The 26,550-nt window shown below is 33.3% G+C and overlaps 1 protein-coding gene across 3 annotated transcripts in view; it reads left to right on the top strand.

The window, feature by feature from the left end:
- Positions 1-26,550, top strand: part of CTNNA3 (catenin alpha 3) — a 1,799,646-nt gene that overhangs the window by 1,418,869 nt on the left and 354,227 nt on the right. The gene's annotated exons all lie outside the window — the stretch shown is intronic.

Raw genomic sequence — 26,550 nt, 5'->3', positions numbered from 1 at the left:
GAAAAAAGGGAAAAATCATAAAAAGATCCCTGAATATGTGTTTTCTGTAAAGGATCCCTGAATATGTGTTTTCCGTAAAGAAAAATGGAAAGTTCATAGAGATGTGGAAATTAAACAACATGCTACTGAACATCCATTGGTTCAAAGAAGAAATAAAAAGAGAAATTAAAAATATCTTGAGACAATGAAAATGGAAATATAACATGCCAAATTTAGTTAAAAGCAACAAAAGTAGTTTTAAGAGAGCAGTTCATAGAAATAAATGCCTACCTCAAGAAACAATAAAAGTCTCAAATAAACAGCCTAACACTGAGAGAAAGCTTGGGGTTTCTTATACATCAAAAAAAAAAAAACCCAGAAAAAGTATAAATGAAGCCTAGAGTTAATAGAAGAAAAGAAATAATAAAAATTAGAGAAAAAAATAAATGAAATGAAGCTTACAAAGACAACAGTGAAGACCAATGAAACCAAGGTTTTTTTTTTTTTTTAATAAATGAAATTGAAAAGCTAGACTCAATATGAAATAATGTGGACTCAAATAAATAAAATCAGAAATGAAAAAGATGTTACAACTGATACCACAGAAATACAAAGGATCATAAGAGATAATTATGTGCCAACAAATTGGACAACCTAGAAGAAATGGATAAATTCCTGGAAATATACAACCTATCAAGACAAAATCATGATGAAATAAGAAGTATGAATAGACTGATTACATGTAAGGAAAAGGAACCAGTAGACAAAAATCTCCCAATAAACAAAAGTCCAGGACCAGATGGCTACACTGGTGAATTCTATGACATATTCAAAGAAGAATTAATGTCACTTCTTCTCAAATTCATCCAAACACATTTATGATTTTGGCTTTACCCTGATACCAAAACCAGACAAGGACGTCACAAGAAAAAAAAATTACCAGCCAATATCTCTGATGAACATAGATGCAAAAATACTCAAAAAAAATATTAGCAAACCAAATTCAACAGTACTTAAAAAATGTGTATACTGTAATCAAGTGGGATTTATTCCACAAATGCAAGCATGGTTCCACATCTGCAAATCAATCCATGTAATATACCACATTAACAAAATAAGGATTAAAAATACCTGATCATTTCAATCAATGCAGAAAAAGCATTTGACAAAAGTTAACGTCCATGTATGATAAAAACTTTTAACAAAAAAATTCAGGGGAGCATACTTCAACATAATAAGGCTACATGTGACAATCCCTCAGGTAACATACTCAATGGTGAAGATATGAAAGGTTTTCCTCTAAATTCAAGAACAAAACAATGATGCCCACTACTGCCACCTTTATTCAAATAGTTGTGGAAGTCCTAGTCACAACAATCATTTAAGAATAAGAAATAAAAGCATCTAAATTAGAAGGGAAGATGTGAAACTATTTGCAGATGCCATGATACTATATACAGAAAACCCTAAAGACTCCATCAAGAATTGTTAAACTACTAAACAAATTCAATAAAGTTGCAGGATACAAAATCAATACACAAACTCTGTTGCATTTCTGTATGGTAATAACAAACTACCAGAAAGAGAAATTAAGAAAACAATTTCACTTACAATTGCATCAAAAAGAATAAGATACCTAGGAAAAATTTTAAGCAAGGAGACAAAAGACTTGTGTATTTAAAAAAAAAAAAAAAAAAAGACTTGTGTATTTAAAACTAGAAGATATTAGTGAAATAAATTGATGAAGATACAAATATATGGAAAGATATTCCATGATCATGGATTGGAAGAATCAGTATGTCCATACTACCCAAAGCAAGTTACAGATTCAGTGCAATCCCTATCAAATTCCAGTGGCATTTTTCATAGAACTAGAACAAATAATCCTAAAATTTGTATGTAACCATGAAAGACCCTGAACAGCCAAAGCAATCTTGAGAAAGAAGAACAAAGCGGGAGTCATCAAACTAGCTTATTTCAGGATGTATCACAGAGCTGTGGCAGTTTAACTAGTATGGTATTAGCATAAAAACAGACACGTAGATGAATGGAACAGAATAGCGAGCCCAGAAATAAACCAATGCGTATATAGTTAATTCATGTACGACAAAGGAGTGAAGAATATACAATGGGGGAATTGTCTTCAATAACTTGTGTTGCGAAACTGGACAGCCATAAGCAAAAGAATGACATTGGATGACTATCTTATACCATACAAAGAAACTTATTCAAAACAGATTAAAGATTTGAACGTAAGATCTGAAATTATAAAACCAGAAAACGTAGGTGGTAAGCTCCTTGACATAGGTCTTGGTGGTGTTTTTTTTAAATCTCATACCAAAAGCAAAGCAACACAAAGCAAAAATTAATGAGTGGAACTACATCAAACTAAAAGGTTTCAGTGTAGCAAAGGAAACCATTATAAAATGAAAAAGTATTCTACTGACTGGGGGAAATATTTGCAAATTATATATGTGATAAGGGGATCATATCCAAAATATAGTCGGGCCATGAGCAACATGGGTTTAACTGCACAGGTCCGCTTATATACAGAATTTTTTCAATAACTATGGCACAGTACTAGTATACTGTAGTGGAAATGAAAATTGGTATAGTCACTATATAGAGAACAGTATGGAGTTTCCTCAAAAAATTAAAAATGGAAATGTCATGTGATCCAGCTATTCCACTTCTGGGTATTTATCCAAAGACAATGAAAACACTAATTCAAAAAGATATATACACTCCTATGTTCATTGCAGTATTATTTGCAATAGCCAAGTTACGGAAGCAACCCCAATGTTTCTCTCTATATACTAGTCATCCACACAGAAGAATGAAATCTTGCCTTTTACAGCAAAAAAGATGGACCCTTTATGCTAAATGAAATAAGGCAGAGAAAGACACCATATGATCTCTTTTATATGTGGGGTCTAAAAACAAACAAGCCAAACACCCAGAAAAATAAAACAAACAAACAAACAAACAAACAAACAAACAACATCTATAGAAACCTAACCTCAGTGTACTTCCCTAATTCTCATTGGCCAGAATGGTGTGTCAGGGGTTATCTAAACCAATAACCATATCCAAGAGAAATGTTTGTATAATAATTGGGATTTACCTCTGAGCTGAGAACTAAATCATTTTCTTGCTGGTTGGATACCTAAATAAATTCATGGTTCTTTTAGCAAGGAGGTTGGTAATGAGTGTCAGGGAGCCAACCAATTGTATCTACTACATGTGATTCTCGAAGTGTGATCTCTGGACCAGTAACATTAACATTATCTGGGAACTTGTCAAAATCAAATTATTCTTCTCTGCATCAGACCTATTGAACCAGCAACTTTGTAGGTGGGGCCCAGCCATCTGTGTTTTAATGGATCCTCCAGGTGTTTCTGATCTAGTGTAAAGTTAAAAAATCACTGGTTATTGTAAAGTTTACTGAGGAGAGAATATACTATTTGCTTAGAGCTGTAGCTTTGCACAACTCCAGAGAATACGATATGTATAAAACGCAAAAATGAAAGTGAGCTCCAACTAGGTAGTTTGGCTGCAAATCTAGCCTTGTCACTGGCACGTTACTCCCTCCAACATGTGTTAAGCACTAGCAAAGTTAGTAAATAATTTTATAAAGGTATTTAGTAAATAATCAATAATTTTTACTAATACAAAGGTATTTAGTAAAAAAAAATTAAATACAAAGGTATATAGTAAATAATCAATAAATGTTTGGTCTTTTTTCTCACAACAATTATATTATGTATCACATATTGCGGTGGTCACTTTCAGATAGATCATCATATTTTGGAATCCAGATATCCAGAGCTATCTACAGCAAGAATACAAGTCAATTTCACTTTCATAAGAAAATATCAATTTATCCAGTCAACACTTAATATCTAAAACAAATGGAAGTTCTTTTGCCTGATAACCCTGAATGTGCATCCTTCACAACCTAACTCACTGTTGACATCAATTTTAAATACATTATTATGATTCAGTGCTGTCAAAAGTCATGCTAAGATCATTCATTCATTTATCCATTAAATGTCTCTCTAGAATCAAAGTTCTATAGGTCCTATTTCTGTACTATATCAGAAAACCAAAAATGTGCAAACCAAAGTTCTAGTATTTTAACTTTCTGAAGATGATGTTGATATCGTATAAAAGAAATAGTTTTATGAAGAATGCTTTTGCATGTTTTGTAACTATTTGTGAAGACCATTGTTCATTATGTTATTTAATAATGAAAAATATGAATACCTAAGTGATATATTCTTTCCTCTTAGCATACAGTGTTGAGGAGAAAAATCTTTTTAAGTCACTCCCAAAGAAAATTTCTAAGTTCTTAGTTTCATTTTAATAGATATTCTGAATTACGTCACTCATTGTTTTATTCTTGTTTGCAATGCAAGAGATCAGGTTAATACTTAATTCCTTACCTCAACACTAGTTTTTTGATGATTATGCTTCAGTCTCCCAATTTTCATTATGCTCTTGTTGTATTGCCCTTGTTTAAAGTTTTAAGAGCTTATTGTACTCTTGCCTCCTTTTTTAAGTTTTTTAAAAATTTATTTTGAAAGAGGGAGAGAGAGAGAGAGAGAGAGAGAGAGAGAGAGAGAATCCCAAGTAGGCTCTGCACTCTCATCACAGAACCTGATGTGGCGCTTGAACTCATGAACCTGTGAGATCATGACCTGAGCCAAAATCAAGAGTCAGACACTTAACCAACTGAGCCACCCAGATGTCCCATAACCTTGCCTCTTTTTAAAGCTTCTTTGATTTTTTTTGAAGTAGGAGAGTTATAAAAATACATCTCTCCTTCTATCCAATCACACATCCTGACATCCATGCATCTATCCTTCCAACTTTTTGTCCAACGTCCATACTTTATCTACCCATCCACCCATCCATCCATCTACTCATCTTCCTATCCATTCATTTATTTTTTCAAATTTCTTACTGCATATAGCCAAAAATATCCAAAGAAGGTGAATATAATGCATATTATGATTGTTAGTAGACCCATGGATCCAGAGAATGTCTATTCTAGAACTAGATCAATTTCTTCATTTTACAAAAGGAATGTAGCTGCTTTAAAAAATATATCATTTTAGCTGACTTTTCACAATTCTGGCTTACACTGAAACAAAGCTTTTCTGGAATTCTGGAACTATTTAATAGTTTTTAAGTGTATATATAAATCCTGAGGTGCTTTAGTAGACTTATTTAAAATAGTTTGTAAACTAATGTACATAAATACAACTTTACAAAAAAAAGAAAATAGATAATAAAATTTATTAAAGAAGTCACTTCAGTTCCTTAATTAGTGAGCTTTGCTACTGCATTTAAACTATGAGTTTTCTTTATTCTTTCAAAAAAATACTAGTAAAAGGTCTGATTCAATGCAACAGGCTCTCTCAAGATGTTCATAATCAATTTCTATTCAACTTTCTAGAGAAATATCTATTACATGAATTAAATATACTCACATGTTTAAACCATATTAAGCTGGGCACTGCGAAGTTTTAATATATTGAGTATAATAGTAAGAAGATTTAAGGTAAGTGATTGTTAGCTACAAAATATGAATCTGTTCTTTACAAATCTTGATCTTGTACACCTGTACACAGAAAGCTTTTATGAACCATGTGATACTCAGCTACTATTGGGAAAGTAAAATCACCACTATTGGTATTTAGTCTATATTCTTTCACTGTAACATTATAACTCACTAAAAATAATTAAAATTCTGTTCAAGTAAAAGTAATAAGATGGAACTAAAATTCTAGGCATTTTAAATTTATATTACAATTGGTATAATTTCAGTGGATGTAAAATTCCAGAACAGATGTAGAATTCATAGGATTAGCACAATTAATACAGCAAAAATATCATCTATAATTTCTCACAGCACAAATAGAAATATTTACTTGTTTATATGTTTACATGTATTTATACCAAGATGGATATATGTTGATCAGCAAAGCTGAGAGGGAAACCAGTAGATAGAATCTGATATATAATTTTGCTACAGCCAGGACTTATCTAAGTGCCATAGAAGGATTTTTCAAAAGTTTGTAACTTTTATGGTGAAATATACACAGAAAAACTACACAGATGATACTCATTTCATTCCAGCATCTAAACCAGTGCCCCACCCACAGAGGGCAGGTGCAACAAATAAGTGATTTGAAAATATTTAGAACAGTGCTGTCCAAAAAAACAGTTTTCAATGATGGAGAATATCTGCATTAAAATGATAGTACATGTGGGAGGCTAGAGGGATTGAGGAAGTGAGTTTTTAATTGTATTTAATTTGTATTAATGTAATATAAAGTTAAATAGCAGTACATTTCTAGCAGCCATTGTATTAGACAACACAACTTTAGAAAGTAGTCAATGAAAGCAACTAAATGGTACACACCATGAAAACACATAAAAAAACATTTATTTGTTCATTTATTATTTGCTTTTGGTTTTACGCTTCCTTCCCCTGCCCATATCCTCGTTGTCAGTTTTACTTTTCGAAACTGTAGACTCTTAAGACGGTTACCGAAGTTAAAATTATGCAGAATGTATTGTCAGAAATTAATCTCTTCTCTTATCCCTTCCACTTTATTCTGACCATCCCTTGTAAAGAATACGTTTCCTTGTTTGTTTAGCAATTCTTCATGTGAGTCTTTTTTATAATGTGTGTGAAAATAAACAGATTAAGATATGCTTTCTTCTTTTCCTTTCATTATTAGACAAAAGGTAATATATTGACTATACTGTTATATTTGAAATACTGAGTTCATGCTGACATCTTCCATGCAATCCCCTCCCACAGAGTTCTTCTTTGTTTTTTCCATGCCCTTAGCAATATTTCCATTATTTCATAGGGATAACGCTGGCTCTCAAAAATTCCTACATGTTTACTTATCGTCTCAGTGCTACAACACACAATACTCCTGGAGTGTTTCTTAGAGTGCTTTGCTGACTTTGCTATTTCCTCACCTTCCCTGTCTGTTCTTTTGGATTTACCTTTTGTTTTGTCTATTGACAGGTTTCTTCCTATGAAGGAAGATTCATGGAAATTAAACATTTTGTGTACCTTCATGTCTAAAAGTATGTTTATCCCATGGTTTACTTCATTAATGAATTGGCTAAGTATTGAATTTCAAATTCAAAATAACTTCCCCTTAGAATTTGAATATATTGCTTCATCTTTTTTCCCTTCAGATCCAGGGTTGCTCATGAAAGTCTGATTTTACTATTTTAATGATAATGTTTTCTCTCTTGAACTGAGACATAGTTCTTAGTTTCATCTTAATAGATATTCTGAATTATGTCACTCATTGTTTTATTCTTATTTGGAATGCAAGAGATCAGGTTAATACTTAATTGCTATACCTCAACACTACAGTTTTTTGATAATTATGCTTCAGTCTCTATTATTTTATCCAATTCTGCTTTGTTTATTTTTTTATTTTAATTTTATTTTTTAAAATTTACATCCAAATTAGTTAGTTACATCCAAATTAGTGCAACAGTGATTTCAGGAGTACATTCCTTAATGCTCCTTACCCATTTAGCCCATCTCCCTCCACAACCCCTCCAGCAACCCTCAGTTTGTTCTCCATATTTATGAGTCTTCTTCTGTTTTGTCCCCCTCCCAGTTTTTCTTCCCTTCCCTATGTTCATCTGTTCTGTGTCTTAAAGTCCTCATATGAGTGAAGTCATATGATGTTTTTCTTTTTCTGACTAATTCTGCTCTTTTCTTTATCCTCAGTGTTCTGTAATGTTTAAGGGTATGTCTAGAATGGTTATCCTTGCATCCAAGCACTAGAACATAGTGATAATTGGGTATAGACTCTGAGTACCTGAGTTTGAATTCTGACTATGGTACCTAGCACTTTCCTGAGGAAACAATGGTAACTTGGCAGAGTTTCTGTTTTTAAGAGCTCTCTGACAGGTTTTTGAATTTTTTTTTAACGTTTATGTATTTTTGAGAGAGAGAGACAGATCGTGAGCAGGGGAGGGGCAGAGAGAGAGGGAGACACAGAATCTGAAGCAGGCTCCAGGCTCTGAGCTGTCAGCACAGAGCCTGATGCAGAGCTGGAATCAACTCTCTTTGCCCTCACCCAGGGAATCCCTAGCAACATGTGAAGGATCACCCAATACCACAGGACAATGGATATTTTGTTTCTATGGCCCCAAATGCCCCCTACACAATGAACTTTGTTTTGCTAGAGCTACAGAGCTTGGAGTGCTTTTGCTTCTCTATTTTTCTTTCACTCTTTTCCTGGTGTGTGTTTTTCCTGATGATAGAAACTGGAGAGGTTAAAAATGATCTTGAATAATAGATAGATTCATGGGTGATTCTGAAAGAGGAAATTTTAACAGTTCAAACTCACAAACAGTAGGAGAGTAGATAAAAAAATGAAAGTAATTTGGAGGCTTTCTTAGCATATCTATATACCTGACAGATATTAAAAAGGGAAAAGGGAAGGCTAAAGTGTAAAAGATGGAATATGCTAAGTGTTAGTGAGGACACTGATCAACTATAGCTCTCAGGTATTGTTGATAGGACTAAAATTTGTTCCAACCATTTTGGAAACTATCAGTGTCTACTAACATGGCATATATGTATATTCTGTGACCCAGAAATTCCACTGATTGGCATATTCCATGAAAATATGTACATATATTCCCAGTACCAAAAGACATGGAGTAAGAAGCTCATAGCACCACTATATATGATAATTCCAAAATTGAAAGTATTCAAATATCCATTAACCATAGAATGGATAAATAAATTATAGTATAATTGTGTAATGGAATTTTATTGATTTTTTTTTGGAATTTTATATAAGAAGAAGAATAACCTAAAACTCTATGTATCTTGTGGGGCAAATTATATAAGTTTAATGTTGAGTAAAATTTAACAAGAGTATATACAATGTGATTCCATTTAAAATAACCAAAACAGATAAAACTAATATATTCTCTTAGAACTTTCCAGTCTCTTAGTGTAGTGGTATCCAGCATGAAACAAATTAATCCAAAACTTAGCAGATTAGAATAACAAACATTTATTATCTTATACATTTTCTGAGAGTTAGGAATCCAGGAATAGCTTAGCTGGGTGTTCTGCTCCACAGTCTCTCATGAATTTTCAGTAAGATGTCATGTGAGCCTGCAGTTATCTGAAGCCTTGAGCAAAACTAGAGTTTCAACTTTTTTATTTATTTGAAGTCCAGTTGAAGTACAATATTATATAAGTGTCATGTGTACAACATGGTGATTTGACGTTTATATGCCTCATGAAATGATCACATGCTGTCTATTTACCATCCATCACCACACAAAGTTGTTACAGTATTATTGATTATATCTCATATGCTGTACTTTTTATCCCTATAACTTACTTGTTTTATATAAATGGATTTTGGTACCTTTTAATCCCCTTTATCTATTTTATCCATTCTCCTCTTCACCTTCCTCTCTGGCAACTACCAATTTGTTCTTTGTATTTATGAGTCTGTTTTGTTTTGTTTAGTTTGTTCATTTTTTTGTTTGTTTGCTTGTTTTTGTTTTAACTTTCACATATAAATAAAGTCATCTGGTATTTGTCTTTTTCTGAGTTATTTCACTTAGCATTGTACTCTCTAGATCCATTCATGTTCTGCAAATTGAAAGATTTCATCTTTCTTGTGGTTGAGTAATATTTCATTGTATATATGTACCACATCTTCTTTGTCCATTCATCTATTGATGGGCAATTAGGTTGCTTCCATACCATGGCTGTTTTAAATATTTCAGTGGACATAGGGGTGAATATATCTTTTCGAATTAGTATTTTCATTTTTAATGGATATAGACCCAGAAGTAGAATTGATGGATCATATGGTGGATCTATTTTTAATTTTTGAGGAATTTCCATACTGTTTTTGATACGGGTGCATCAGTTTACATTCCTACTAACAGTGTACAAAGGTTCCTTTTTCTCCACATCCTCACTAATACTTGTTATTTATTTATTTATTTATTTATTTATTTATTTATTTATTTATTTTTACAGTTTTGATATTAGCCATTCTGAGAACTGTGAGGTAATATCTTATTGTGGTTTTGATTTACATTTCCCTGATGATTAGTGATACTGAGCATCTTTTTATGTATCTGTTGGCCATCTGTATGTCTTTTTTGGGAAAATGTCTACTCAAGTCATCTGCCCATTTTTTAACCAGACTGTTTGTTTGTTTGGAGTTAGATTGTATGAGCTCCTTATATATTTTGGATACTAACCCTTTATTAGATACATCATTTGCAAAGGTCTTCTCCTATTCAGTAGGTTGCCTTTTCATTTTAATAATGGTTTCCTTCACTATACAAAAGCTTTTTAGTTTGACATAATCCCATTTATTATGTTTTGTCACTCTTGCCTGAGCAGAAAAATCTGAAAAGAAAATATTGCTAAGACTGATGTCCAAGAGTTTACTGCTTGTTTTCTTTTAGAAGTTTTATGATTTCAAGTCTTACATTTAGATCTTTAATCCATTTTTGAATTTATTTTTGTGTATGGTATAAGAAAGTGGTCTAGTCTCATTCTTTATTTTGCATGTAGCGTCCAGTTTTTTCAACACCAATTATTGAAAAGGCTGGTTTTTTCCTCCTTGTATATTCTTCCCTTTTTTGTTGTAGATTTATTGACCATATAAGCATAGATTTATTTCTGGGCTCTCTATTTTGTTTCACTGATTTATGTTTTTGTGCCAGTACCATACTGTTTTGATTACTGTAACTTTGTGGTATAACTTGAAATCAGGGAGTGTGATACCTCCAGCTTTGTTCTGCTTTCTAAGATTGCTTTGGGTATTCAGGTTTATTTTATGGTTCCATACAAATTTTAGAAATATTTTTTCAAGTTCTGTGAAAAATGCTATTGAAACTTCAATAGGGATTGCATTGGATCTGTAGATTGCTTTGAGTAGTATGGACATTTTAACAATATTAATTCTTGCAATTAATGAGCATGGAATATCTTTCCATTTATTTGTGTCATCTTAAATTTCTATCATCAGCATCTTGTAGTTTTCACGCATAAGTCTCTCACCTCCTTGGTTACATTTATCCTTAGGTATTTTATTGTTTTTGGTGCAATTACAAATAGAATTATTTTCTTAATTTTTCTTTCTTGTAGTTCAAAATTAATGTGTACAAATGCAACAGATTTCGTGTATTAATTTTGTATCCTATAGCTTTACTGAATTTATTTATTAACTTTAACAGTTTTTTGGTGAAGTCTTTAGAGTTTTCTTCATATAGTATCATGTCATCTTCAAAGAGTGACAGTTTTACTTCTTCCTCACAAATTTGGATACCTTTTATTTCTTATTCTTGTCTGATTGTTGTGGCTAGGATTTTGAATAATATGGTGAATAAAAGTGGTGGGAATGGGTATCCTTGTCTTGTTCCTGATCTTAGAGGGAAAAGTTTCAGCTTTTCACTTTTGAGTATGATGTTAGCTGAAAGTGTGCTATATATGACCTTTATTATATAGAGATATGTTCCCTCCATATCCACTTTATTGAGAGTTTTTAACCACGAATGGATTTTGAATTTCGTGAAATACTTTTTCTGCATTTATTGAGATGATCCTTCATTTTGTTAATGTGGTGTGTCACTTTGATTCATTTGTGGATATTGAACCAGGCTTCTATCCCTGGAATAACTACTACTTGATCATGGTATGATCCTTTTAATATACTGTTGAATTTAGGGGGCTAATATTTTCTGAGGATTTTTGCATCCATGTTAATCATAGACATTGGCCTCTAAAGTTCTTTTTTGTGTGTGGTATCTTGTTTGGTACTGGTATCAGGTAATACTGGCCTTGTAGAATGATTTTGGAAGCATCCCTTTCTCTTCATTTTGTTGGACGAGTTTGAGAAGGATAGGTATTAACTATCTTTAAATGCTTCATAGAATTTACCTCTGAAGCCATCTGATCCTGGACTGTCATTTGTTGGGAGTTTTCTGATTACTAATTTATATCATTTCTAATAATCTGCCCATTCAGATTTTCTATTTCTTCTTGATTACTTTTTAGAAGATTGTATGTTTGTAAGAATTTATCCACTTCTTCTAGATTGTATAATTTGTTGGTATATAATTGTTTATGTAGTCTCTTATAATTCTTTGTATTTTGTGGTGTTAGTTGTTACTTTTTCTCTTTTATTTATTTTATTTAAATGTTGATCTATTTATTTTTCAGAGAGAGAGAGAGAGAAAGAGAGAGAGAGAGAGAGAGGGAGAAAATGAGCTAGGGAGTGGCAGAGAGAGAGAGAGATAGACAGAGGATCCGAAGCAGGCTCTGCCCTGTCAGCACAGTGCCCGATGTGGGGCTTGAACTCACAAACCATGAGATCATGACCTGAACTGAAGTCTAACACTTAACTGACTAAGCCACCCAGGCACCCCTTTTTTTCTGATTTTATTTGGGCCTTCTCTTTTTCTTGATGAGTCTGACTAAAGGTTTATCAATTTTGTTTATTTTTTCAAAGAATCAGCTCTTTATTTTATTGATCTGTTTTATTTTTTAAAATTCAGTCTCTATTTCATGTATTCACTGATCTTTATTATTTCCTTCCTTCTACTAACTTTGGGCTTTGTTCTTTTTTCCTAGCTTCTTGTAAGGTTTGATTGTTTATTTGAGATTTTTCTTGTTTCTTGAGGTAAGCCCGTATTGCTATAAATTTTCTAGAGGGTCCATTTCCAACAGCTCATATGGCTGTTGACCTGAGGCCTCATATCCTTGAGAGCTGTTGGTTATCGGTGTCAGTTCATTGCCTTATGAGCCTCTTTATAGGGCTGTTTACAACCTAATAGCTAAAGTTCACAGAGCAAACAATGTGTAAGAGAGAGAATGACTAAGATGGAATCCTTGATGTATTTTCTTAACATATTCTAAGAAGTAACATACCATCACTTATGCTACATCTTACAGGGCACACAGATCTGGTACAGTGTAGGAAAAAGGTACAGAAAGACATAAATACCACGAGGTTGAGATCACTGGGAGCCATGAGGAGGGTTAACTATCACACTTAGTGAAGATTTAGATTGACAGATTTTGAGAAGTATAAGATTATATTGATAATTTAAATATTTGAAAATTTGTACTGAAAAATACAAAGGAAACTACCCCTCCAAAATTTTTTTTTTAAAGAGGTGATTTTTAACTCCATGAAAATAAAGTGGTACATAAGCAACCAAGGTCATCATAGTATATTATATGATTCAGGTTCAGTTTTAGATATTTAAATAATTATATTTATTTAACCAGTCATTGTGATGTAAACAAATTTGACAATGATATGAAGTATGAAAGAGAAAAATTTTTATATTAAGTAGTCATTGACAAATTTCTAGAACATTTAAATCAAGATATATTATTTCTTAATATTAATATATTATTTAGGGTGCCAGAGTGGCTCAGTTGGTTAAGCGCCTGACTTCACCTCAGGTCATAATCTCATGGCTCATGAGTTTGAGCCCCGCGTTGGGCTTTGTGCTGACAGCTCAGAGTCTGGAGCTTGCTTCGGATTCTGTGTCTCCCTCCCTCTCTCTGCCCCTCCCCTGCTCACATTCTGTCTCTCAAAAATAAATAAACATTTTAAAAAATATTAAAAAAACATATTATTTAGATACATCAAATTTTTTAAAATTTTAGCTCCAGATAAAGGAGTTCATTTTCTAAGTCACTAGAAGTATATAAAGAAGTATATAAAGTCACTAGAAGTATATAAACTATATTCACATTCATATGAATCACATATGAAGTGATTCAGAATGTCATATGTAAAAAGAGATCCTGGTAGAAAGGGGAATGATTATAAGTATCATGAAGCTATAACAAAGGCTTTTTCTCTATTTAATTTTTTTTTTTTTTATTTTTGGGGATACTCCAGATGTTTGGAAGGTATGTGTAGAGTAGAATAGTGAGGTCTTGTTAACTGTGTGATGTGTCATAAAGCACTCAACTCTGATTCTTCACCTTCTCATGTGAAAAATGGCACAATTCTGACAAGCCATTGGATTTTATAAAATATAATTTGAGGGACCAAGTACATTTTTGATACATAATATTGGATTCCTACATGTTAAAAATATGAACTATAATAATCGATGTATTTTCAACAAATAAAAGAAATGAAGGGTATGGAGCATTGATAGAAGTTTGCTTAATTGCATTTTCTGCTATTATTAATTCCTTCCCAGTTACTTAGCATAACATAAAGAAATGATAACTTAGTGTTAAGTGAACTTTCAAAGCCAAATATCTCTACCATTAGTAACTTACAAAGATAATATATAATCAGAAATATTTCAGTCTGAGTTTTACAAATGATAGAAAACATAATTTGATAACGTAAATTTAAATCATTACCTGTAATGAGTCTGAATTCTTTTCTGACCTATTTATTCTTACAATTATGTACTCTCACCTACTTTCAAATGCACATAATAATTTTAGTAAGGTTTAAGAAGGAGTAAAATATTCTTGGGTTACTACCAGAAAGAGATTCAAGGCCCAGGCAAAGCTGGCCCTTTAGATTTGTTGTCCTTATGGCCAGAAAATTAACATGCATTCTCTCAGGACCACTGCAATGAAGAAGCCCCAAGGATTATACTTATCAAAAGGAGTCAGTACAGCACTGGGGTTCAGAGAACTAGCTCTGCAGTCTCAATTATCAGCTCCCACATATTAGCTGTATGATCGCAGTTTCCTCATCTGGATAACAATAGTTCCTGCCTTACAGGGCTGTTGTGAGTATTACATGAGGCAATGCATATAAAATGCTTAGCACAGTGCCATATTCTGTATATTGTGATAAAGTCAATAGAGAAAGTACAGATTTCTAAAGAGCTCAGGACTGTTTTAGAATTTGGCAATATAAAATAGACAAGATACATTAAGTTTGAAGCTTAGAATGTATCGACCCAGAAGCCACCTTTGTTTAATAAAGCTATGCTCTAAACATCAGAACAGTTTATACTACCTGGCATTTCAATTGATTAGAGTGAATTTGCTTAAGGTGCCCCCTCCTTTCTTGATCAATGACTGTATAACATCATGGTATATTATGTGTAAAACTCATTTTCATGAAACTTAGGTAGATTATGCATTCAAGGCAGGTTTGTCAATTTGTTGTTCCTTCTAAATTACCATTAACTGGCTACTTAATTATACTCAGTTTGTATTTTCTTGAAAGCATTAAAAAAATTCACTTCTAGTCTCATCCAAGCAACCATATGTCCATAGTGTGAGTAAAGCACACCCACAGCTGATGTTTAAGCTAATGAAATGAGAAATGTATTACATATCAGCTTTGAATAGTTCATTTATGCTGTTAGAGTGAAAAAGTAGTAGTTTCCATCTGTACTTCAGAAATTAAACATTTGCTTCTGGAAGATTTTATTTTAATTGGAGCTAATATTAGTTTATTAGCAAAAGGCCTCTAGAGGAGTTAAAATGTAATCATGTAGCAATAATGAAAAGGCTATGTTTTATTTTCCTTAAAATACTCTAAATCTTTCTCACATTATCTCACATGGCAGTGAAAACTAGACCTTTGCATGATTTTTTGTTTGTCTTTTTTTAGCCAAGATCTACACAGGAAGATGATGGTGGTAGTTGCACTCTTCTAGAGACAGTATACTGTAACAGATTGAAGGCTTTGATAGGGAGAGCTAAAGTATTATTGTGGCACATTTGTTTGGTAGACGAGAAGAACTCTTTTTAGTGAGTGTTTAGATAGGATGAATTTAAGGTATTATGAAAGATTTAGATAGAATTTTTAAGAGGCAGTTGGATACAGAGTTCTAGAATTCAGGGAAAAAATCTACATTAGAGCTGTGCTTTGGGATTCACAGCCGTATAAATGGAAGCTGTGGGTTGGGACTTCTTTCCTAGGTGAGGTGGTATGAGTTAGCTCTCTCATTGCCCTTGATATCCCATCCATTGAAAGTGAGACAGTGGTGTCATGGAATCTCACTATAGAATATTATTATCCAAAGAGGTTTCTGTGATAATAGAAATGTTCGATATCTCCATCTCAAAACAGTAGTCAACCCAGCCACACGTGTCAACAGCACTTGAAATATGTGATTGAGGGACTGGATTTTAAGTTTTAGTTAATTTTAGTGAATTTAATTTTTAATAGCCACACATGACCAGGTGACACTTTTTATTACACGTAAAGAATGGACAGAAGAAAGGCCAGGGTAGATACTCCTGACAGATGTAGGAGTTAAGAAGTAGGGTATAAATAATACATTTTAGTAGGTAAAAGAAAGAGGGGACTAAATAAAGTTCTAGTGCCCAATATCACCAACATTTCCCTATATCAAAAACATAGCAGATAGGATTGTAAGAGATGATATGCAATACATGCAGACAGAGATTTGGATATAGGAAAAATAATATTTATCAATATTTTTGTGTAAGGTAAAGTACTTCTTATCTTCTAGGGGTAGAATCATTGCTCTAAAAATTAAAATATTCTAATTTTGCATCTTCACATAGGGCAGAGTCTTCCTCAATATAATATTGTAGTAAAGAGTATAGAGACTTTGTCAATAGAACATAGTATAGTAGTTAAGAGTGTAGACTGTACATCCTGGCAGTGTGAGTTCATATCTCTGTTCTGCAGAACTACCCTGGGCAAGATTCCTCATTTTTCATTGTCTTCACCATTCAACTAAGTTTTAACCCCAGATTAACAAGGGTATTTTTTTTAGCATTTAAATCACAGCCCACATTTACAAAAGTGCCTTGAATCTAGTGAAGAGTTAATGAATGTTACTATCATTAACCTTTAAAGTAAACTTAAGAGAAATTTTTGAGAGTACTTTGAAATCTTAATTTAAAAAAGGGCAATCTATAGATTGACCATATTAACAGATGCATCCTTAGACTCCTTCAATATTATGTTATTTTGGAAATTTTTGCATATGATTATCTATTTCTTTACATTTTTTATGTTTTTATTTTTTTGGCTTTATAGAGATAATTGACAAATAAAAATTGTATATATTTAAGATGTAAAACATGATATATTAATATATATGTACATTGTGAAAAGATTGTCACGATCAAGATAAATAACATGTTCATCACCTCACATGATTACTTTTTTTTTTGTAGTAGTAAGAACACTTAAGATCTACTGTCAGCAAATTTTAACTACTATAATATAGTAGTATTAACTATAGTTACTATACTGTACCTTGGAACTCCAGAACTCATTTGTCCTGCATAACTGAAACTTTGTACCCTTTGGCGAACATCTCTTCATTTCCCCTACCTCCTAGCCATTGGCAACCACCATTCCACTCTTTGCTTCTATGACTTCAACTTAAATTCTACATATGACTGTGATCATGCTGTATTTATATCCATATGGTTTTCCCTAGTGGCTCTATCAATTTTCATTTCACCAACAGTGTAAAAGTATTACCTTTTCTCTTCTTCCTCACCAACACTTGTTATCATTTGCCTTTTTGATAATAACCATACTAACAAGTATGAGGTATATGATTTGCGTTTTCTTGATATTTAATGATGTTGAGCACCTTTTCATATACCTGTTGGCCATCTGTATGTCTTTCCTAGAAAAAATGTTTATTCACTCTGCTCATTTGATTATTAGGTTATTATTATTATTTGTTTTTAAAATAATTTTTGTATAAATTGTTGTATCAATTCTTAATATATTTTGGATATTAACCCTTTACCAGATATGTGGTTTACAGATTTTTTCTCCCATTATATAGGTTCTCTTCACTTTGCCAATTGTTTCCTTTCTATGCATTTTTTTAGTTTAATTCAATCCCACTTGTATATTTTCACTTTTGTTACCTGTTATTTAGTGTAATTTCAAAAAAAAAAAACCATTGCTAAGACCAATGTCAATTATGTCAGGTAGTAGTTTTCCAGTGTTCTAGTAATTTTATGGTTTCAAGTCATATGTTTAAGTCTTCATGCTGTGAGATAAGGGTCCAGTTCCATCTTTTTGCATTTGGATATCCAGTTATCCCAGAACCACATACTGAAGAGAGTATCCATGCCTCATTGTGTGCTCTTGGCACCTTTGTCACAGATTAAACTGGAGATGCATGGGCCTATTTTTGGCTTTCTATTCTGTTTCATTGGTCTATGTGTTTGTTTTTATGCTAGCAGCATACTGTTTTATTTTGATCTAATTATTACCAGGTAAAATCGGTATATGTTAGTTTCAGGTATACAACATAATAATATTTGTATACACTAAAGAGTCCAGTTACCATTCATCATCATACAATTGGCCTTCACCTTTTTCATACACCCATCATCCCCATCTCCTCTGATAACCACCAATCTGTTCTCTTTATTAGTTTTGCTTTGCTTTTTTTGTTTATGTGTTTTGTTTTATATAGATTACACATGTAAGTGAAATCATAAAGTATTTGTCCTTCTCTGACTTATTTCACTTCGCATAATAACCTCCAGGCCCATCTATGTTTTGGGGAATGACAAGGTTTCATTCTTTTTTTATGTCTGAGTAATATTCAATTGTGTGTGTGTGTGTGTGTGCATGTACATGCGCGCGCACGTGCGCACACACACACACACACACACACACATTGCTTTTTCTTTATCCGTTATCTATCAGTGGACAATTAGGTTGCTTTCATATTGTGGCTATCATAAATAATACTGCAATGAACATATATCTTTTTGAATTAGTGTTCTCATTTTCTTTGGGTAAATATTCTCTGCCAATTTTTTCATTTGTTAAATTATTTTTATTTTTTTAAAGGCTTATTTATTTTGACAGAAAGAGAGAGAAATCTAGAGTGAGTGGGGGAGCAGCAGAGAGAGAGGGAAAGAGAGAATCCCAAGCAGGCTCCATGCTATCAGACATGGGGCTTGATCTCACAAACGGTGAGATCATGACCTAGGCTGAAACCAAGAGTCAGACGCTTAACCGGCTGAGCCACCCAGATACCCCTCTGCCCATTTATTAATTACACTGGTTTTTTTTGGTGTTGAGTTGTATGAGTTCTTTATATCATTTGGATATTAACCCCTAATTAAATACATCATTTGCCAATATTTTCTCTCATTTAGTAGGTTTCTTTTTCATTTTATTGATATCCTTGGCTGGCCAGAAACTTTTTAATTTTATGTAGTCCTACTTATTTACTTTTTCTCTTGTTGGCTTTGCTTTTGAAGTAAGATTCAAAAATTCAACCTGAAGACCACTATCAAAGAGCTTACTGCCTATGTTTTCCTTTTTTGGTAAATATAAAACATTTAAAATATAAATATTAGACAACACACTACTGCAAGCATTAGACCAAGTAAGAAATCAAATAGTAAATCAAAATGTATCTCAAAACAATAGAAAAAGAAAACACAATATTCTAATATCTATGGGATGTAGCAAAAGCAGATATTAGAGTGAAATTTATGCTATAAATTCTTAAGAAAAAAAGTTGAAATAAATAACTTAACAATATACACAGGAGCTACAAAAAGAATAAACTTAGCTGAAATTTAGTAGAGGAAGGAAATAACAAGGAAAAAAAAAGTTAGAAACAAATAAAATAGAGACCAGAATAAATAATGAAATAACATTGAGAGCAATGACCATTTGTTGCAATAAATAAATAAAATTGGCTATGCTTTTACTGCATTAGCTAAGAAAGAGTGAGAGAGAGAGAGAGAGAGAGAGAGAAGACTCAAAAACCAAAATGAGAAATGGAAGAGAAAACAATACAACAGATAACCACAGAAATACATAGTGTGATAACAGATTACTATAAACAATTATTTACTAACAACTTGGGTAATTCAGAAAAAAAAATACATAATTCCTAAAAATGCATAAATTACCAAGATTGAATCATGAATTCTGAATCCAAGAAACAGGAAATCTTCTTAGACCAATAACAAGAATGAAAATTGAATTAGGAATCAAAAATCTCCCAGCACAGAAAATCCCAAGACCACATGATTTCATTGGTGAATTCTATTAAACATCAAAAAAAAAAAAATGTTAATGACAGTCTTTATCAAAATCTTACAAATAATGGAATAGAGGGAACACATTCAAAATTATTACTACCCTGATACCAAAGCAATACAAAAACAATACAAGAACAAAAAGTCTGGTTTGTCCCAGATAAGTATTGCTACTCTTACTTTCTTTTCACATTCATTTAAATGATAAATGTTTCTCCAACCTCTCACTTTCAATCTGCAAGTGTCTTTAGGTCTAAAATGAGTCTCCTATAGGTAGCGTATAGATGGGTCTTATTTTTTTGTTTGTTTGTTTTTAAGAAGATAGAAGTTTATTGAATAGGAGCACAGGAGCAGCAGGCAGAATGGCAGAAGAAAGGCTATCTGCTGGGTCTTGTTTTGTTTTGTTTTGTTTTGTTTTGTTTTGTTTTGTTTTGTTTTTTTAAATCCATTCTGACACCCTTTGTCTTTTAATAGGAGTACTTAGTCCATTTACATACAAAGTAATTTTGATAGATATATATTTATTCCCATTTTATTACGTGTTTTGTTGTTATTTCTGGATATTTTCTCTGATCCTTTCTTGTCTTTGTCACTTTGTCACTTTTGGTTTCTCTTTTGCACTCCCCTTTAATATTTCTTGCAGGGTGTGTTTAGTGGTCACTAACTCCTTTAGTTTTGTTTGGGAAACTCTTTATCTCTCCTTCTGATCTGAGTGATTGCCTTGCTGTACAGAGTATTCTTGACTGCAGATGTTCCCCGTTCAGCACTTTGAATATATCATGCCACTCCCTTCTGGCTTGCCAAGTTTCTGTTGAGAAATCTCTAGCTAGCCTTATACGTCTTCCCTTGTAAGTTAAGGACTTCTTTTGTCTTGCTGATTTTAAGATTTTTTTTCTTTATAACTATATTTTTCAAATTCAATTACAATAAATCTTGATGTTGACCTGCCTTTGTTGATTTCGATGGGAGTTCTCTGTGCCTCTTGGATTTGAGTGTCTGTTTCCTTCCCCAAATTAGGTTTTCAGCTATAATTTCCTCAAATAAACCTGCCCCCTTTACTTTCTCTTCTTCTGGGACTCCTATAATGAGAATGTTATTACTTTTGATTGAGTCACTGATTTCCCTAAGTCTATTCTCGTGTTGTATAATTCTTCTTCCTCTCTTTGGTTCAGCTTCATTATTTCCATTATTTTTCTTGTTTTATTTTGTTTATTTTTGTTTTTGTTGCTGAGAGAGAGAGTGAGTAGGGTAGGGGCAGAGAGCAAAGAGAAAAGGAGAGAATCTTAAGAAGACTCCATGCAGAATGCAGAGACCTACGTGAGGCCTGTGAGATAATGAACTGAGCTGAAATCAAGAGGCAGATGCTCAACCGACTGAGCTACCCAGGCACCCCATTATTTTGTTTTCTATGTCATTAATTCATTCCTCTGCTTTTTCCAGCCTGCCATTCATTGCATCAAGCCTGTTTCCAATCTTGTTTATTGTATTCTTCTTTGGTTTTTTAAACTTTTTTTTTATTTCTGTTGTAAGGTTCTCACTGATGTAGTCTATTTTCTCAAACCCAGTGAGCATCCTTACGATTGTTGCTTTAAATTCTCCACCAGGCATGTTACTTATGTCTGTTTCATTTAGATCTCTGGCCATGGCCTTACCTTATTCTTTCATTTATGATAAATTCCTCCATCTTGGCATTTTTCAAAGTCTCTGCCTTCTTCTATGTGTTAGAAAATCCAGTTATGTCTCCTGCTCCTGAAAGTATGAAGAAGAGATCATGTAGTGTCCAAGGCCTGGAGCTTCAGGGAGTGTCTCCAGTGTGTGCTGCATGAGCTCAACTATTGTATTTTGGCTGTTTTATCCTTCAGACCAGTCACTGCAGAGGCTCCCTTTGCCTTCTCTGGGCAGTGTTTCATCCCTGGCCTAAATGTGGTGAGTTTTAACTAGGTTTGCTCTAGTCTGCTTATGAAATGAGGCCTGACACCAACTCCAGCAGAACTGAGACCCTGCAGAATTCTCTGGTTGGGAGATATGTTGTGGGTAGGGGCTTGTGCTGGTCTTCTGAGGGGGGGCCCACCACACTGGGACTGAGGCAAGGTGGACTGAGAAGGGCAGTCCTGACAGAGCACAGGAGGGTGGGGCTTCATGTAAGTAGGTTAGGCAACCAGCATTTGGGCTGAAATGCTGTGCTGCCTCCCACAGGTGGCTCTGTGTTTATGCTGAGGGGAGGGAGAGAAATGGCACAGGCCAGCTCCCCTGTTCCCAGCGAGGCATCTCTCTAAATGCTGCCTCTCCAAGACACACTAAGAGTGAATAATCTCCCCATTGTGTGTCCCAGACATTCTTTGGATCACAGTTCCATGCTATCTGCCCCTGGGTTGTTTGCCTGCCTTCTCTCCAGGAGCAAGGCAGCGCCCTCCAGGCTCTATCCCAGCCAAGCTCCCTGACCTTTAAAACTCCAGGCTTTAAGTCCTACTGTTAGCAAGAACTCACAAAATTCAGCCGCTTTCATTTTCTAAGCCAATAGCTCTGGGAAAATGTTCTCCTTGTGTGTTCCCTGTCTGCTTCTCTCTCTCTCTCTCTCTCTCTCTCTCTCTCTCTCTCTCTACCTCTCCACCTTCTCTGCACCAGGGCTCCCTCCCTTCCACAGTGCTATAATCTGTTTCTCGCCATAAACCACATCTCTGTACTTCTTACCTTTTTTGATATGGCCACTTCTCTGTTTAATTGTGGAATTTGTTCTGTCAGTCTTCCAGCCAATTTCTGGGTTATTTAGGATGATTTGTTAGTTATCTAGTGGTGTTCATTGGACAATACAAGCCTAGGGTCTTCCAACTGGGCCTCCATCTTGGGGAATTCTGATGACTTCTTTGGTTCTGCTCATGTTTACTTAGGAGTTTTATGGTTTCAGGTCTTACATTTAAGTCTTTAATGCATTTGGAGTAAACTTTGTGTATGGTGTAAGAGAGTGGTCCAGCTTCATTCTTTTGCATGTAGGTGTCCAGTTTTCCCAGCATATTTTCCCATGTATATTCTTGGCTCCTTTGTTAGAAATTAATTGATCATATATGTATGAGTTTTTCTGGGCTCTCTATTCTATTCCATTGATCTATTGTCTGTTTTTATGCCAATACCATGCTGTTTTGATGATTATAGCTTTGTAGTATAGTTTGAAGTCATGGAATGTGACATCTTCAGATTTGTTCCTTTTTTCTGAAGATTATTTTGGCTATTCAGGGTCTTTTGTGGTTCCATACAAATTTTAGAAATATTTTTTATAGTTCTGTGAAAAATGTCATTGAAATTTTGATTGAATTTGCATTGTATCTATAGATTGTTTTAGATAGTATGGCTATTTTAACAATATTCTTGAAATTCATGAGTTTGGATTATCTTTCCATTTATTTGTGTCATCTTAAATTTCATCAATGTCTTACAGTTGTCAGTGTATAAGCCTTTCACCTCTTTGATTAAATTTATCCCTAGACATTTTATTATTTTGGGGGCTATTATAAATAGGGTTGTTTTATTAATTTTTTCTTTCTGCTAGTTCATTATTAATGTGGAAAAATGGAACAGATTTTTGTCTATTGATTTTGTGTCCTATAGCTTTACTAAAATTGATTAGTTTTAACATTTTTGGTGGAGACTTTAGGGTTTCCTACATATGGTATCAAGTCATCTTCAAAGAGTGACAATTTTACTTCTTCCTTATGAATTTGGGAGTCTTTTATTTCTTATTCTTATCTGATTATTTTGGCTAGGATTTTGAATAATATGTTGAGGGAAAGTGGTAAGAGTGGGCATCCATGTCTTATTACTAGTCTTAGAGGAAAAGCTTTCAGCTTTTAATCATTGAGTATGTTTACTGTGGGTTTTTCATATGTGAACTTTATTATATTGATGTATGTTTCATCTATACCCATTTTGTGAAGGGTTTTATGATAGGTTTTGAATTTTATCAAATGCTTTTTGTGTATTATTGGAGATGATCTTGATTTTCATTAATGAAATGTGTCCCATAGATATTGAATTTTTAAAAATTTTTTCAATGTTTTTATTTATTTTTGAGACAGAGAGAGACAGAGCATGAGCAGGAGAGAGACAGAGAGACACAGAATCTGAAGCAGGCTCCAGGCTCTGAGCTGTCAGCACAGAGCCTGACATGGGGCTTGAACTCACAGACTGTGAGATCATGACCTGAGCTGAAGTTAGTTGCTCAACCAACTGAGCCACCCAGGCACCCTGATATTGAATTTTTATATTTACATTTAATAATATCAATGTATTTTTTTAATTTGTACTTTTCTTTCTTCATTAATTCACTGACTGTTCTTTAGGATGTTGTTTAATATCTACATATTTGTGGTTTTTCCAGTTGTCTTTTTGCAATTGAGGAAATTTGAATTTCATATCATGGCGTCAAAGAGTTTATTGATATGATTTCATTCTTCTTAAACTAATTAAAACTTGTTTTGTGGCCTAACATGTGATCCATCTTGAAGAATGTTCCGTGTGCATGTAAGAAGAATGTATCTCCTGCTATTGGATAGAATGTTTGTATATATCTGTTAGGTCCATCTGGTCTAATATGCTGTTTAGCACTGTTTTATTGATTGATTGATTGATTGTCTGGATGATTTATCCATCTATGTAAGTAGGGTTATTAAAGTCCCCTACTATTAATGTATGGCTGTCAATGTCTCCCTTTAAGGTTTTTAATATTTGCTTTATATATTTAGGTGTTCCTTATTGGTGCAGAAATATTTACAAATGTTATATCCTCTTGTTGGACTGACTTTATATAACAGCCATTTATTTATTTATGTATTTATTTATTATTTTTTGTCATCTATTACAGTTTTTGTTTGGAAGTCTATTTTGACTGATCTAAGTATAGTTACACCAGCTTTCCTTTTGTTTCCATTTGCATAGAATACCTTTTTCCATCCCTTCATTTTTAGTCTGTTTTTCCTTAGGTCTGTTTTTTAATCTCTTGTGGGTAGCATGCAGTTGTATTGTTTTCTCATCCTTTTAGCACTCTTTGATTGGAGAATTTATTCCATTAACACTTAAAGTAATTAAGTATGTACTTATTGTAATGTGATTAATTGTTTTCTGGGTGTTTTTATAGTTCCTCTTTGTTCCTTTCTTCTCTTGCTCTCTTCCATTGTAGTTTGGTGACTCTCATGTCTTGTTTACATTCCTTACTCTTTGCCTTTAATGTATCTAATATAGGTTTTTGCTTTGTGGTTACCATGAGGTTCACATATAACAAGCTATATATATGTATAAAAGAACCTATACATATATATGTGTGGGTGTGTATATATATGAATCTTTTTGGGGTTGATAGAAACTTAGAATGCATTTTAATCCTCTGCATTTTTACTCCCCCCCCCACCAACACATTTTATGTTTTTGATATCACAGTTTACATTTTCAAATTTTGTACCTCCCTTAACTAATTACTATAGTTATAGTTAATTTTATTACTTTTGTCTTTTAACTTTCATACTACCTTTATAAATGGTTAATTCACTACCTTTACTAAATATTCACCTTTATCAGTGATAGTTTTACTTTCATATGTTTTCTTGTTATTCGTTAAGTGACCTTTCTTTTCTGCCTCAAGAAGTCCCTTTAACATTTCTTATAATGCCAGTTTAATGGTAAACTCCTTTAGCTTTTGGCTGTCTAGAAAATTCTTTATCAGTTCTGAATGTAAGCCTTTCTGGGTAGATTATTCTTATTTGAAAGCTTTTTCCCTTCAGCACTTTGAATATATCATACTATTTCCTTCTGGCCTGCAATGTTTTTGCTAAAAAATCAGCTGATAGTCACATGGGGATTGCCTTATATGTAACAAGTTGTTTTTCTCTTGCTGCTTTAAGATTCTCTCTTAATCTTTAACTTCTGACATTTTACTTATAATGTGTTTGGTGTTGGTCCCTTTGGATTTATATTCTTTGGAACCCTCTGTGCTTCCAGGGCCTGGATATCTCTTTCCTTTCCCAAGATAGGTAAATTTTCTGACATTATTTCTTCAAATTCAATTTCTGCCTGTTTCTCCCTCTCTTTTCCTTCTGGGCCCCCTGTAATGCAAATATTATTCTGCTTGATGTTGTCCCATAGGTCTCTTAAGCTATGTTTACTTTTTTTTTTTTCATTTTGTTGCACTTTTGATGTGACTTTCACTGCCCCATCTTTCAGATTATTGATCCATTCTTGTCCTTCTTCTAGTCTACTGCTGAATTCCTCTAATATAATCTTTCAGCTCAGTTATTGTATTCTTTTGCTCTGTGACCTCTTTTTGGTACCTACTTATATGTTTTATGCCTTTGTTGAAGTTTTTATTGTGTTAATTCATTCTTCTTTATCTTTATAAATTTGGTGAGCATCACAATTACTTTGAACTCTTTATCATGGACATTATTTATCTCTGTTTCATTAAGGTCTTTTTCTGAGGTTTCATCCTGTTCTTTTGTTTCAAACATATTCCTCTGTTTCCCCAT

The sequence above is a fragment of the Panthera pardus genome, unplaced genomic scaffold, assembly GCF_024362965.1.
Source record: "Panthera pardus isolate Hobbes unplaced genomic scaffold, ASM2436296v1 HiC_scaffold_22, whole genome shotgun sequence".
In the NCBI taxonomy this organism is placed as follows: domain Eukaryota; kingdom Metazoa; phylum Chordata; class Mammalia; order Carnivora; family Felidae; genus Panthera; species Panthera pardus.
The sequence above is the reverse complement of the archived record's forward strand: the minus strand, read 5'-3'. Positions and strand labels throughout refer to the sequence as shown.